We start from the raw sequence: 7,065 nt of genomic DNA, 5'->3' as shown, positions 1-7,065 counted from the left end.
GTTTCTCTGGTTCCAACATCGTTCAACTATTTCAATTCGAATGTCCAATTTGGGCGAAAATCATTGCAAGTCGTTGTTACTTTTGCCCAATATTTATTTGTATATGGTACATTAGTCGAACCTATGTAATTACGTACGCACCAGACAACAAAATACTGTATTTTCTGATATGTCATCTTGTCCGTTATATGTGGATTAGCCATGCTGCTTGACGACTAATTTGCAGCATATTTTGTGTCTGAAATCGCGACGTTGCCGGCGTGACCCTCGAAGGCAGCAAAAATGACGACTTTTTCCAGCTCACAAGTACCCGCAACCCTGCATTTAGCGTCAACCTCCGTACAGTGACATTTCGGGCTGGACTAATAACAATCATTTGGACTCATTATACAACCATCCTTCATATGTGTAATGTCCGATGGCGCCTTTCGGTGTAACTCAGGTCCCCCTCCCCCTTTTGCCCCCCTCCCCCTTTTTTTCCTACATCCCAATACTAAACGGCGTGACATTTCCGACCCGCTACTAATGATGGCCATTTGCGGAACACGATAGCGGGGCCATGCACACGAGGACCCGTACAAATGGCCCTCCGCTTCGGTCGATACCGCAACATGGCCCGAACACCACTCGAGCTTCCTGCCGCCGACTCCGAGCACTGTCATTACCCCATGATTAATCGTGGTGGCATTCAATATGTAAAATTAAGGACGGTAATTTTCCAAACATTACCCTCATCCATCTTGGGTGCGAGGCGCGGGGAACTCGGGGAAATATTAATGAAGCAAGGAAAATGCTTCTAATCCTGCGGGTATTTTTCACAGAACTCGTCTGACCTTGCTTTTCATAAATCAGTGGTTTATATAGTGCAATCCTATTAGGGTCCTCACAAAAAGCAAGCGCGACTTTCTATGGGAACGATTATCCGGCGTTATCTTGGCGTACATGGAGCGCAGTTTGGCACTGACATATATTTCCTGTACGATAGGGTCGAGGAAAATCTTTAAAAATGATGCCAGGCTCCGAGATAACATCCTAACGATTTTTCCGTCTCCCCGCGGCAATGTTGGGCTCGCGCCCGGTTCTACTACAGACAGAACTCCAGAATTTTTCCATCGTGAAAAAAAACGTCGTTTTCTTTTCTCTTCTGATCTTCTTTTTTCCCGTGAGGCCTATCTGCATGCGAATCATAGTCCTCAAATCTGGGACCAGTTACCTATAAATCGCGTAGTGGCCTACCAATACAAATCGGTGGGTGAAATGTACAAAGATGAAGGTTATTACAGTAAGATTTATAGGCGGGTGGATCGAACCGAACTGGCTCGGGAGAAACTTTTAAACCTCCCGTCTGCTCAACTCGCTCGACCCGATGACCCCTCACGTACTAAGTGGGCTTTCCCCTTACACGCATATATCGATATGTCACCTCACACACTCACAAATATCAGCATTTATCTCACTTAGATCGCCCCTAATGACTACTTTCAACCTTTTAGCCCAAATTAATTACGAGCGAGGAAGCAAAATGCCGACAAATGGGGCTCTAAACGGCCGCGCGACTTAATAACGGGAATCCATTTAAATTGAAATTACAAGCCCGTTCGATGTAAGTTACATTGTAGTGGGTTTCCTCGAGGAAACGAGCATGTCGATATCTCGGCGCGCAGGGCTCTCGTAACTTCTCGTTTGCTCGGACGTGATAAATGACGAGACCGCGGACGGAAGGAGATAGGGCGGCTGCAACGGGAAACTCGGTCCGTACTGACCTTTGGGGAGAAAGGAAGGGGCGTTCCGAACGGACGGCACAAACTTGCAAGCTGCAATTTTGTTTTCCCCGCGTCTCCTTCACAGTTGAGTGATGTACACTATACACAAACGATCTATTACAGTCCGTGTGTCCACAAACGTTAATGCGGCTGGTGTCCACGCAGATATTTCGTTTAACCAAGTAAGAACTTTCACCAGGACAGAGTTTCAGCAACGGGGCTCTCCTCACGTTCACTGTTTGTGCGACCTAACGTAAAATCGTCTCCCTATGTCCTATGTTTTCATCAGGAAGAATCGATAACGGGGAAATCTCCCTAACGGTCGCGTTTGTCATCCGACTTCATCGCACTTCTGGTATCTTATTGATCAATTTTTATTTCCTTCGCGTTCAATTCTACTAATTAGCTCATTATTGCTACTTATTGTGGGATTTGGATACATAGACATGAATCAAACACAGTCATTGATTTCCCACTGTGAAAAAGAAATATAGTAAACATTCTTATCATTTTTTGTCAAAAGACTAACCGCAAGGACCTGTCGCTATATATACGGACATCCCTAGTATCGAATTATTTGCGTGATCACTTAATTTTGGTCCTATCTTAATAAAAGATTAGACAAAGCACGCCACGTTCTAACTCTACTCTATTTCTCTTGTAGAATTCTCGGTAGAACCATTGCGTACCTAATCTTGTTGCTCGTTTGTTTGTTTGTTTGTTTGTTTGTTTGTTTGTTTGTTGGATGTACCTTGTGCTTTTCGTACGCTTTTGTAGTTGTGTTTTTGTCTACATATCACATAGTCGCCATAAATTAGCACAGCAACGCGACAAACAAACTTGAGCGTCTATGATGCGCCAGAGATTGGACTGTAATACCTACTTAAAGGAACAATCTGTCTTGAAGTAGGTCCCACATGGTTCCATCTTCTAACATTGTTCTATCTATCATCACATCCACCATTGTGACGACAGTAATCATAATGTAGCAACACGAAAATGTTGATCTCAAGCTGCCAGGAACTTCGGTGGAGTTATTTTCAATATATCAAACCAGGCGCTCCAAAAAATAAAGAAAGGGACAATCGAAGAAAATACCATTGAAATTCAAGAAATTTCTTAATAAATGTTAAAAGTAGAGTTGCTTTTCTCAAGTTTTCTATTCAGATACTTCAGCACTTGTAGTATAACTTGGAAGTTTGATGCCGATACTAAAGAAGAAAGAAACAAACTGTACTTTCTAGTGAAATATTAAAGCCATCAAACCATGTAACCAATTAAAGACAGATAAAACGGTTAGGAAAATTACAGCGTCGTTGTTAGAATTTCGACAGAATTCTACATCGTAGAACGCTATTCCCGGACTTCACGATCATTAAGGAAACCGCGATGTATCCGGGAGGAGAATTCCCAGTTGACGCAATTACACCAAAGCTTCCTCCCTAGGAACTTAGTTACCGACTTTTATAGCCACTCGTCCCTTTCCCATTGGGAGATCGATAGTGGAGCGCCCACAACAATTTACCAGGACAAATACGCAATCCCAGTACCAATTTCACCAGCCCATAACGTCAGGAAAGCAATGAAACGGTCTTCACAACGCTCTCTTGTTTTTTTCCGCGGTCGTTTACGTATTGAAGACAGGCTTATGTCCTAGAAGCTCCGTTTTTCAGGGCCCAGAGATTGGGAGTTAGTTTGGGCACCCGCTGTCATACCCATCCGCAGTCTTTTGGGAATTCCTTCTAACCAGGAAAATTGGGCACATTTTTGATCATTTTGTTCTGACAAGTTGTTCCCAAAAGAATATCAAGGGAGAAACTACTTGCACGAAGACTAGAATTCTACTGGTGGTGTAATTTTTCATCGTCATGTCTACATTTCCTGCTGATTGTCGGATAGATTTTTCATTCTTTAGTGAGTCGTTTTTGTTTGTGGTGCTCATTTCTTTTGACAGATTGGCTAGTCCCCGTCTGTGTTGGCGTATTTGTTCCAATATCTTTGGCACTTTATTTTCACACTTGTCAGAGTTGGACACCGGCGTTTGACGGACAAGTTCTAAAATGAACTCCCCGCTATGGTGAGCGAGTCTTTTCATGTTGAGAATTGGTACGAACTTTGAAACTTATTTTTACAAGAATTGAAAGCTAAACGTTATCAAGATCAAAACGTACTTTTCATATTTCATAAACGCAAGGACCGGTAATGGTATGAATAGTAGAGGAAGTAACCATTACAGTACGCGACGATAGACCACAACTGCGAATGTGACTTCTTTTCTTTTTCGTGATGTTGACTGAAAGTGTTATCATTTTTTTAGATATTACACTGATCAACCAGCACACGGGCAGTGGTACTACATATTCATGAAATATTTGTTGATGGTAATCTTTTATTACGTTATGAATTATAATACACCAGGCTTTGTGAAAATAAATTACAAGCTCCTTCAATGCAAATGTAACTTATTTATATCTCTTCGTAAAAAGATAACTAACACCAACAACTATAATGACACTTGAGTTTTCATTAGGATTATTCTTGCACATTATTGATAGACTTCTGTACCAATAACCGTGGTATAGCATGCAGTTCTGCAAGAGTTTCTTTGTTTTCTACATGAAAGTCGTCAGAAAGTTCTTTTTTAAACTTTGCCGGTTTCTTTTGGCCACCTCTTTTGCGAAACTTGCACACCTGCAAGTCCCTTGTTGTCTAGACTGCTCTCTCTTGTGTCAGTACTTAAGACATACGCGTAATACTATAATCAAGGGACCGCGTACTTGATACTTTCAAAGTCACACGTTTCAGTACAGTCGATTAACCTTATGAGTTGTTACGTAGCTCGTCAATCTTCTTGGTTAAGTACTCGAATGACTACAGAAACGCATTTACCCGTTGGCCGAACTATTCCACTTACAAAATGGCAAACATTTCTAAATTGGGACATTTCATCTGCTAACAAAAGATCATGACCATAGAATGTCCAGAACACGAGATATCATTATCAAAACCGGAAATTCTGCTGCAGTACTACGGAAAGCCTCCAAGGGGCCCAAAACTCTAATCATTTCTTCAAAAGGACAACACACCAAATGTCATGACAATGAATTAATACCTTCTTGAGTTATGCTGTTTATCCACATGAATACATACATACATACACACACACATACACACACACACATACGTACATACAAACACACACATACACACAAACGCACATACATACATAGTATCACATACATACATACAAACTTACAAACGCTACCAAAAACATCAGCGAAAGTGATAAAGCGTCCTACAAACTACTCCCTCAGTAAAACGCTTACGGATAATGATGGAAATGGAGTATGTACTGATTGCAAGGATGAGTAACGAGGAAAAAGTAATGAGATTTAAAGTGCATTGTCTTGTGATGTGCTTCTAATGGCCATATCCAATTATCAAGGCTGAAAGAGATGGATCAAGTATATTACGCTTATCGTGGCATTTGAATCGATCAAACTTAACACTATCTTATTATAGCCCCCTTAATTATACCGCCAAGAATTCATCCAGGACTTAACAATGTCACTCATCCAGTGTTAAAGATACGGCGTCAATTAGTTCTCTCATTCAATTTGCTTTTAAGTCACTATAATCACATTATCCTCGGCGGCATAGCCGCATTTCTCACTCTTTAGTCTTGTCTGCGCGACGAATGATAAAAGATTTTGTCGACATTACAGCACAAATAAAGACAGATATGAGACGTGTTTTATGGTATGTGTTGATTCTTGTCGGGTAGAATACTGTAAGTCAAAAGTTGTTGATCAACGTAAGATATGAAACTGTTTAAAGTTATGAAAGTGTTCCCAAGAACTGTAGTTAACAGTGTGCGCTTTTCTACAGTGCTTTTGGGACGTAGTTTGGCTTCGCAGGGCTTTCATGATTATGCCCAACTTCTATGTCTATAAAGTATTCTTCATGTAATGGCTAATACCAACGTATGGGGAGTCGCTCAAAGTGCCTAAGAGTCCATGTGTACGTGCTAGTGGTTTTGTTTAACTGGATGACAAATATCACCAATCTTTCCTTTGCAACACATACAATCCACACGTATACACACTTTCCACTAGACCGCGATCGCTGAGCGACAAAAGTTGAATTTGTGTAACCCCTGGTTTTATAATCGGAATATGATGCAAGATGTAGAAGAAAGACTTGAAAGACAAGAAAACACGCTAAACGTACAAAAAGTCGTTCATTGTCGATGGAGTTCGTCGAGCAATCTGTCAAGTTTATGGTCGCTCGGTGGCCGCAGCCTCTAATGGGAAGGGGTGCTCAAAATTTTGTCCTTCAAACTGCTTATTTTACTTTCGCCCTCTTTCAACGCACATCATCATTACACTTGGCATTTCAATACATCAACGATGAATCAATGCAGATATAAAATCTTATAAAACTAGGTTGACGGTCGACAGCGGAATCGAATGACAAATAGAGTCGACTTTTTCAGCCTTTTTTGTCTGGTAATATATAATTGACCCCATTAACACCCACTGGTTGCTTCATCCCGGATCGTCGAGGGAGATTTCTGGCCTTCTGGCCGCCGTTATGCAATATTTCATAATCACATGATGTCTAGGACTATTTCACTTCAAGTCTTCTCTAGAAAACTACCGAAGTTGCGGCCACATTCGTCGCACGATGTCGTGCGATTTTGATGTCGTGCGATTTTATAGCAGGCTGCGACAGGACCAATCTACAACTATACAGTACTTGTTGTGCAATAGTTTTCAAAACTCATTTCAACTTCTTTTTTGTTCCAAAGGGAGTTTTAAATTATAGCTTATGGTATACTAGTAATTCATCATCACATGGTGCCTAGGACTATTGGAAGTTACGCTTCAGCTTTACACAAAAAAAAATCTAGGCGATTTGCAAATGTACATAAACTTGTTTTGAAAGACACTATTTTCTTCTAGTTACACTTTACATGTACTTCACTTTAGAATTGTTTCAACTAGAGGTTTCAATTATGCTTGTTTATTGCTAATATCGTTCCTTTTGTACTAGATAGAAATTAATTTCTGCTGCACCTAATTGTGGTTTTTGCTTGATCTCCTATAGCAATCTTGTGTACAATACATAACCTTGATGTTATCTAAACATCACAAAAAATATTGATATCTGAATTAGCATTACTGTAGAGGAAACGACAAAAATACAATGTAAGCATCCCTGGTATGGTTATGAATAAAAATTACTACAAAGACATACAGTGATACACTGTGTACTTGGGAAAACGATAAATGTAAGTGTC

The 7,065-nt window shown here is 40.6% G+C and overlaps 1 long non-coding RNA gene across 1 annotated transcript in view; it reads right to left on the bottom strand.

The window, feature by feature from the left end:
* The window catches only part of LOC136422914 (uncharacterized), a 31,596-nt gene that overhangs the window by 8,533 nt on the left and 15,998 nt on the right, over positions 1-7,065 (bottom strand). The gene's annotated exons all lie outside the window — the stretch shown is intronic.

Source organism: Branchiostoma lanceolatum, chromosome 17 (genome assembly GCF_035083965.1).
Source record: "Branchiostoma lanceolatum isolate klBraLanc5 chromosome 17, klBraLanc5.hap2, whole genome shotgun sequence".
Lineage (NCBI taxonomy): Eukaryota > Metazoa > Chordata > Leptocardii > Amphioxiformes > Branchiostomatidae > Branchiostoma > Branchiostoma lanceolatum.
Note: the sequence above shows the minus strand (reverse complement) of the source record. Positions and strands in the feature narration are given on the sequence as shown.